This window comes from Pseudophryne corroboree, chromosome 8 (genome assembly GCF_028390025.1).
Source record: "Pseudophryne corroboree isolate aPseCor3 chromosome 8, aPseCor3.hap2, whole genome shotgun sequence".
Lineage (NCBI taxonomy): Eukaryota > Metazoa > Chordata > Amphibia > Anura > Myobatrachidae > Pseudophryne > Pseudophryne corroboree.
The window spans coordinates 300,720,139-300,729,972 of NC_086451.1; positions in this window are offsets into that span (position 1 = coordinate 300,720,139).

Below are 9,834 nucleotides of genomic sequence, written 5' to 3' on the forward strand. Positions count from 1 at the left end.
CCTATTTCAGGTGTCGACCTAGTCACTGTCGACCAATAGTGGTCGACCTAATCACTGTCGACCTAAGTGTGGTCGACCCAATGATCCACATCCCTCTCCAGCATCCTGCAGGCATCTCCAATGTGTGTGCTGCCTACTTCTGGATCTTGGATGACAAATGTGGCTGTGTGCTGGGACTCTCCCTCGCCCAGTCAGATACCAATATGATCCCCTCAGACTGATGCTCCCCAGAGGACCTGTGGAAACAGCCGGGAGCTCTCTCCGTAGAGTGTGGGTAATAGAGGTGCCAGGAGAAGCAGCTTTCTTTCTGTCTGACTCTCTATCAAAATACATACACTGTATTAATCCCGCCTACTTTGGTGATGGTTCCGCCTACAGTTCATTTGGTGCCGCCCACATGAGGCCACTTATGGAAATTTTTCCAGGGCCAATTTTAGTTCCCAATCCGCCTCTGGTTACACCACACAGTAAGAGCCCCTTATACACGTTACACTGCACAGTAAGAGCCCTATACACGTCACACCGCAAAGTAAGAGTTCCTAATACACGTCACACTGCACAGTAAGAGCTCCTTATGCACGTCACAGCACAGTAAGAGCCCCTTATACACGTTACACCGCACAGTAAGAGCCCCATACACGTCACACCGCACAGTAAGAGCCCTTTGTACGTGTCACACTGCACAGTAAGAGCCCTTCGTACATGTCACACCGCACAGTCGAACCCATAGAGAGAGAGAGTGTGAGTGTGTGTGTGAACAAAGTGTAGTGTGTGTGCAGGGGCAGATTGGGATCGAAAACCAGCCCGGGAAATTTATGGAAGCAGCCCTAATAGGGGTGTGTGTCTGTCAAATGGGAGGGATTACTGTTCAGAAGGCCTGCTAACATGCATGTATGGAAAGTGCGCGCCTGCGGCGCGCAGCAGGGTTTTAGGTGTTTGGCTTAGTGGGGAAGGGGCGTGGCCACATAATAATGCCAATTCACATTATACCACATAGCAGTGCCGCTTATACACATTGCACCAGGTAGAACCTCCTATACACACTGCACCAGGTAGAGCACGTTATACATATTCCGCCAGATAGAGCACGTTCTACACTTTGCGCCAAGTAGTGCACGGTATACACTTTGCGCCAGGCAGAGCACATTATACACATTACACCAGGTAAAGCACATGATACACTTTGCGCCAGGCAGAGCACATTATACACATTACACCAGGTAAAGCACATGATACACTTTGCGCCAGGCAGAGCACATTATACACATTACACCAGGTAAAGCACATGATACACTTTGCGCCAGGCAGAGCACATTATACACATTGCACCAGGTAGAGCACGTTATACACTTTGCACCAGGCAGAGCACGTTATAGACATTGCACCAGGTAGAGCACATTATACACATTGCACCAGGTAGAGCACGTTATACACTTTGCGCCAGGCAGAGCACGTTATAGACATTGCACCAGGTAGAGTACGTTATACACTTTGCGCCAGACAGAGCACATTATACACATTGCACCAGGTAAAGCACATTATACACACTGCACCAGGTAGAGCACGTAAAACACTTTGCGCCAGGTAGAGCACGTTATACACTTATATACATATATAAGTAACTGCAGCAGAGCAGTGTAAGTCCACTAACAAATAGCCTATAATATATATATATACATATATATATATATATATATATATGCACACTCATGGGGGAGCTGCTGCGGCTGCACATGCGTAGCAGCTCCTCCGGCGGCCATCTTTAATTTACCTGGAAGTTAATGCTGCCACGATCGGAGCTAAGCTCCGCTCGCGGCAGCCGGCCAGAACGGGGGATGACGGCGGCCACTGAGGGACGTATGAACCAGCCAAATGGAATCTGGTCCGGCGTGCCAATCTGCCGCTGTGTGTGTGTGAGAGGAAGGAGCAGTGAGTGTGTGTGTGCGTGTGTGTGAGCAAGCTGTAATGGGTGTGTGAGAGCAAGGCGTAGTGTGTGTGTATGTGTGAGCAAGAATGGGTAGCTAGGTGCCCGGAATGATTATCTAAGGTGGTCTGCTCTCTGCTCTGGCACTCTGAAAGGCTGGCTATGGAAGTCTGTGCCCTGTTCCTGCTCCCAGGGTGGCTGGATGGGTATCCGGTCTATAGAGCTACACAAAAAAGCTCTACAGTCAATAGGTCGACCACTAATGGTCGACATCCATTAGGTCGTCAGTCAGAAGGTCGATAGGGTCAAAAGGTCAACTGGGTCAAAAGGTTGACAGTCAAAGGGCTGACAGGGTCAAAGGGTTGACAGTCAAAAGGTCAACAAGGTCAAAAGGTCGACATGTTTTTTATAGGGTTTTTTTTAAAATTTTACAACTTTCGCTGCATTTACTATCCATGTCACAAACTATTAGCTTTACTAACCTTGTGGCAAGCGAAGCAAGCCACCGAGCTCGCGAGGGGACGCATTTCATAAAATTGACTATCCATGTCACAAACTATCACCATTAGTAGCCTAAGTGGCGAGCGAAGCTCAATTCACAATTTGTACATTTTTTTTGAACTCTTTCATACTTCACGATCCACGTGGACTACAAATGGAAACAGTAACCGAGGCATTTTGATCAAAGCGAGCCATGCAAGGGGACATGGTGCACTAATTGCGGTTCCCGGTCACTCTACGAAGAAAACGACACCAAATTTAAAAAAAAAAAAAACTTTTGTCATGTCGACCTTGCTCAGGTCGACCTATTTTAGGTGTCGACTTAATCACTGTCGACCAATAGTGGTCGACATAAGTGTGGTCGACCCTATGAACCACAGCCCACTAGATATAACTGTCAGGACAATTTCCAACAGCAGCGGCATGCAGGATTTTTTATATCCACAAGAGGTCAGCAGCCACTGCACACAGTTCATCGCCTGATAGGCAGAACAGGAAGACAGCTCAGAGGAGGAGTAGATGGGATCCAAATCATTTCGTAACTACAAATCTGACCATACATGGAAGTTCTTTGTGAGACCTGTGGGAGGGTGACCTGCTGCTGTCATGTGATTAGTACAGTGTAGTATTTCCTAGTGACATTCACTACAGTAAGGTCACTTCCATGCTTCCTCCTAGTGCAAGTGTTTGTCAGTTCTTCACGATAGATAGATAGATAGATAGATAGATAGATAGATAGATAGATAGATAGATAGATAGATAGATAGATAGATAGACAGACAGACAGATAGATAGATAGATAATGTGTATGTTAGCGCTAGAGGAATATATTAATGTATGGCTGTTTTATTATTTAATAACATACTTTTTTTATATTAAGTGGTATTGCAGCCATGTCAAGTAAGCATGTCATGTTGGTGATTGTAGTGCACCGTGATGACACTACAGTAGTAGTAATAATTGTACAATAGGTATAAATATATACACAAATACATATAAATGTAAGTATTGAGAATTAATTAACAAACGGAGCAGACATTCTTTTAGTTTTAAATTCTTTCATTCACTGTATCTATTTGTAAGCACTTATGCTTTATGTATGTGATTGTTTTTTATCCATATATTTCGCTAGTGTCAAAGCCTTTATATGGCTCTCTTTTAAATGCCAATATTAAAAGTTACATTTTAAATAAAACACAAGAGTGCACCATCAATATGCAAACCCTTTTCTCTCTTTTTTTTGTGTGTGGATATATTCTTGGTTGTAACAGGTAGCACCCCCTGGCAATGGAGAACTCTATCAGCATCTGACACCAGGGTATTGATCACCAATATATTTGGTGTATACAAATCCATTTATCAATATAGTGTGCAGATCAACTCCAGCCTTTTCCATGAACCTATAACATCCATACACTAGCTTTCTCCCTTGTTGCCCAAGTTTATGTTTTGTCCCACCTAAGGGGCTAATTCAGACTGGATTGCTGCAGCGGCGGCGATCGCAGTCTGGATCCTTTTGTGGAGTGAGCATGCGCAGCGGCCGCACTGCACGTGCGCACCCTGGGAACCCAGTGAGATGCTAAAAGCATTTCTGGGCTGCGATCGCCTATGCCTGATTGACAGGCAGAGGCGGGAGGGGGCGTGCCAATGGCGGCGGGACATGATCCGGACAACAGAGGCGTGTCTGGACCATTGGGGGGTGGGGGGGGCGTGGAGGCTGCGTGATGTCACATGCAGCCGCTGCGACCCGAGACGTGCCTAGTCGCGGCCTACCAGCGCGCAGGAGCTGTGCTGGCAGGTAGCTACTCAGCTTTTGCAAAGGCATTGCCGCTGTGCAATGCTTTTGCACCCTTGTGGGGGGTGGGAGGGCCAGACATGGGCGTCCCCCCCCCCCCACACACACATGTCTGAGAAACTAATTGTAGATGTGCTAAATTTAGCACATCTACGATCTGCTCTAAATTAGGCCCTAAGACTACATGTAGCCAATCTGAACAGTATTCCCGATGCTCACTCCTGAAGGCCAGCAGCACAATGTGTAGCCTATGTAAGTGTCATTCCTAATGGTTACATTTTCACTGACCTTCTCCTTCCCCTTGATGGAGCCCTGGAGACTGTACACTTCCTGGGGATGCTCAGTTTTAGTATTCTAGATTAATCAGTTAGGGTGCATCTCTCCTAAGAAAAGTTTTCACATCATTGTTTAAAAATACCACATTTACAGCATATCAACACAGAGGTTTTCCCTTATTGTATTATTTTACTGTATACTCATTAAGTGTTAACCACCATATACTGTAAATTGTATTCACAGCAATGCTGTCTCCTGTAATGGAGTTGCCTACTTGGAAAAAGTCCCATGAAGTAGCTTTACAAGTCTCCTTAACACTGTCTACTTTCTTATCAAGATTATATGCCTTCCAGATAATACTGTTACCAAGAATTAGAAGAACTGTACGTAAGAGCAATAGCGCCTTCAGTAAAAATAATAGCACAAGCAGGGTCAGACTGACCCACTTCTTCCAGGGGTCAGGTTCCAGACTGTACACTCAGATACATTGTTACTCTATGAGAGGGTCAGTTACCTGGAGGTGCAGGACCATTGATGGACTTCTATAGAGTCTTTACCAACATTTGCCCTCCAGCCAATCTAATTGTATGGTCTTGACACACCCCTGCCCCCTCCTCTTGTGGCTGTGTGCTTTAACATAATGAATACCGTTCCTACCAGTGGTCGGAATTACATTGTAGCTCTGCATGCATTCATTCACTCACCTAAAATTAAGTCACCCCGTTTGTAAAGTAGCTGAATTGTTTTTACAGTGGTATATAGATCACCTTTACCATACCTGGTATATAGATCACCAACCATCCCAATTTCAGAGGGACAGTCCCACTTTTCTTGCACTGTCCCATTCGCAGTCCGTAGTGTCCCGCAGGAGGTCAGGAGATTGCTATGCAGAGCTGCTGTGTTGGTGAAAGGATGCCACATGTCAGCCTGATTGCAACCCCATACGCAGCAAGCTGCAATGCGCGATCTGAGGCCTTTCTTGCATAGCCAGTATTAAAGTTTTCAAAAATGTGTGCTACAGTAGCTCTTCTGTGGGATCAGAGGGGCTAACCATCGCTCCCCATGCGCATCAATGAATCTTGGGAGCTCATGACCCTGTTCCAGATTCACCGGTTGACCTCCCTAGGACCATTTTTGGTAGGCACTAACCACTGCATTCTGATAAAACCGCACAAGACCTGTCATTTTGGATATGCACTGACCCAGTCGTAGAGCCATCTCAGTTTGGTCTTTGTGAAAGTCACTCAGGTCTTTATGCTTGTCAATTTCCCATATCAACTTTAAGTACTGAGTGTTCAATTGCTGCCTAATATACAGAGCTGGATTTAGACCTCATGGGGCCCTAGGAAAGATACAGTTTTGAAGCCCCCTGCTTTGACACTATATTTTCATTCCTAGTTGTGAGCGCCATCACAAAAGTACATTGGTGCATGTGTAGTGCAATCGTGACATGTGCACAGACTACCAATACTCGCTCAATTGCATGAACATCTGCATTGTGTACAAATCTGAATCAGGCCTTAGGTCTTTTGGAAGTAGACTTGAAACATTTTTCATCTTATCAAAGAACATCCCTCAACAACATTTTCACCAGTCGTTATAAATCGATAGGATGCCTTCCCAGGATTATTGGTTCAGGACCTAGCATTTTTTGGACTGGATGGGATCTAAGGGTGTATAGATAAGTGTGTAAAGGAGACTGCAATTCCACCTTACACAGCAGTTGAAAACTGTATACTCTAGGCCTGGACCCGAATATTTAGATCTGTAAATCCAGGATGCATAACATCCCTACCCTAATCCTGACCAAACTCATCCCAAACGCCAAACCTCACCCTAACCATAACCCCAAACCCTAACCCCAAACTCAATCCATTAGACCATATACAACCCTAATACCTATCCTTAACCCAAACCCCTAAACTAATGTTAATACCCTAACCCAAACCGCTACACCAACCCTAATACCCTATACCTAATACCCTAACCTAAACCTCTAAATTAGCCCTAATACCCTAACCCTAAGTTTTCCCTTTTAGGACTATAGAGGTGGATGGCCCTCTCCCAATTACACCTTACAGAGAACACCCAATTCTGATCTGAAATAGTGCTAGGGATTGGAAGGTCTCTGCTTAGTGGCATCTGCAGAGGAGGTGTGGTGTGGACACAAACAGCTGGTCGTGTGGTGAGTTAGGCTACATGCACAGTAATTTGTGTGACTGTGCCGTGCTTAGTGCCGATGACATACAACGATGGTGATGAGCAGTGCTTAAAATGGTCCTAGAGAGGTGGTGGAACTCACCCCGACACACACATGCCTGTGCAATAAAGGGATTGTCTACGTGTGGCCTCAAAAAGAAAGGGGCTTGTTCACCCAATTCCCCAATTCAAATTCCGCCGAACAGTAGCACAATATTATTCACATTACACCACATAGTAGTGTCCCTTATTCATCTTATGACACACATTAGTGCCCCTTATACACAAAGCCCACAGTAGTAGCACCACAAATACACATAATGCCCACAGCAGTAGTGCCCCTTATACAATGCCCTCAGTAATAGTGCCCCTTATACAATGCCCACTGTAGTGGTAGTGCCCACAGTTGTAGTGCCCCTTATGTAGAGCCCATAGTATTGGGAATAGAACCTGAGCCCGTAGCGTGGCGAGCACAGTGAGCGGGCAAGGGGCTTGCTGCACTCGCCCCCCACCCTGCTGGGACCCCGGCGTCGGTATGCTGACTACGCATACCACACCCCTGCATAATATAACAGTGATATTACTGGGGTATCAATGTAATTTCACACTGCAAGCACTGAGTGCCTGCCTAATATAACAGTGACATTACTGGGGTGCCAAGATAATGTCACACTGCAAGCACTGGGTGCCTGCCTAATATAACAGTGACATTCCTGGTGTGCCAAGGTAATTTCACTATGCATGCACTGGGTGCCTAATATAACGGTGACATTACTAGGGTGCCAAGGTAATTTTACAAGCTAGACACTGACTACTCAACAACCCTGGAATTGATAGATGTCAGTATAAGCATACCCCCCCCCCCCCCCCCCCCCGCTCTTTTTTTATTCCCAAGTACACTCAGTGATAGCAAAAATGCACTATAGCGCGTATTTTACCATAAAACAGCCACCTGGGACCCAAGTTTAAAAGATGAGCGTGTCCCACAGGAAGCGCTCATCTGTATCTGTGTGTCATCATCTAGCCAGTTCGCGGCACACAGAAGGTGACTGGCTGTTTCCCCAGCCAATCACCTCCTGTAGTCTCCAGCCAATAATAGCCTGCAGTGTCTTCCTTCATTGCCCGCCAGTCCGATACACTTGGAATCCTCCTCCCCACTGCGCGCTGACCCTGGGCTTTGCCGCCAGCACCATGAGACTGGCCCCGCCCGCCCAGCACAGCGCCACCTCCTCCCTGCTGCATGCTGACCCTGGGCTCCGCTGCCAGCACCATGAGACTGGCTCCGCTCACCCGGCACAGCGCCACCTCCTCCTCACTGCACGCTGACTATAGGCTCCGCCGCCAGTACCAAGAGACTGGCCCCGCTAACCCGACACAGCGCCACCAGCGCCCTCCTCCGCAACGGTGAGTGCTGCTCGGCATCTGCCCTGCCCTCGGCATCTGCCCTGTGCCCCCAGCCCGGTGTCCCCCCCGCACTGCAGTAGGCTGTGTGAGGTGGTGGATGGGCTTGCTGTAAGGGGTTCCCACATCGCTCTCTGCGGTAGATGACTGAGGCTGCAATGTGTATAACATGCTCTACCTGGTGCAATGTGTATAAGTGCTCTACCTGGTGTATTGTGTATAACGTGCTGTACCTGGTGCAATGTGTATAATGTGCTCTACCTGGTGCAACGTGTATAATGTGCTCTACCTGGTGCAATGTGTATAAGTGCTCTACCTGGTGCAATGTGTATAATATGCTCTACCTGGTGCAATGTGTATAAGTGCTCTATCTGGTGCACTGTGTATAATGTGCTCTACCTGGTGCAATATGTATAATATGCTCTGCCTGGTGCAAAGTGTATAACGTGCTCTACCTGGTGCAAAGTGTATAATGTGCTCTACCTGGTGCAATGTGTATAATGTGCTCTACCTGGTGCAATGTGTATAAGTGCTCTACCTGGTGCAATGTGTATAATATGCTCTACCTGGTGCAATGTGTATAAGTGCTCTATCTGGTGCACTGTGTATAATGTGCTCTACCTGGTGCAATGTGTATAGCATGCTCTACCTGGTGCAATATGTATAATATGCTCTGCCTGGTGCAAAGTGTATAACGTGCTCTACCTGGTGCAAAGTGTATAATGTGCTCTACCTGGTGCAAAGTGTATAACGTGCTATATCTGGTGCAATATGTATAACGTGCTATATCTGGTGCAATATGTATAACGTGCTCTATCTGGCACAGTGTGTATAGGAGGTTCTACCTGGTGCAGTGTGTATAGGAGGTTCTACCTGGTACAATGTGTATAAGCGGCACTACTGTTTGGTGTAATGTGAATTGGCACTATTATGTTGTGACGTCCCTTCCCCACGAAGCCACGCCCCTAAATTTTTGGTGCGCGCCTTCGGCAAGCACTGTCTATGTTTTGCAATCTAGGAGATGGAGCACCAATTCACTTTCTGCCGAAGGGCACCAAAATGTCTAGTTACAGCTCTGGTGCAGAGTGTCCTGCATGCTACACAGCTCGTCAGCATTGTGACCCCCTCCTCCCCTTGCAACACTTTTGTACTGTCCAAATCAAGTCTGTATTTTTATATTTGAATCATCAATAAGATTTATAAGAACCTTCATTCCGATGGGACCCAGAAAAGGATGGACAGGACCCCAATTTTTAAAAGTGAGGGGTCCCTGGGACCCACTTTTTTAGGGTCTCAGCGCGATCACTGACACTATAGGATTATTGTTTATAGTAGGTGGGAAGGTGGACAGGACTGTTTTACATTACACACACATATATATATATATATATATATATATATATATATATGTTACAAGTGCCTCACATGCACACAGTGCAGACAATGGTACTCTGAGGGTACGGGCGAGTCGGCGTGATGTCTTGACATTACACAGTAGTTACGCAGTGCTACTTTAGGAACATTTTGGACAGGTCGGATTTCTTTGTGGGGCCTGTGTAAGGGCCCCTCGGGACCCATGGGGCCTTAGGTATGTGCCTAGATTGCCTTGTGGGAAGTATCTGACCCCATGACAGGTGCCATTGTATGTAATTTTCTAATGCTGGAATATAATTTATTAGTACATAACTGTAAATATAGATTACATACTGTAACTTATTCACTGTTTTGGTATGATAGT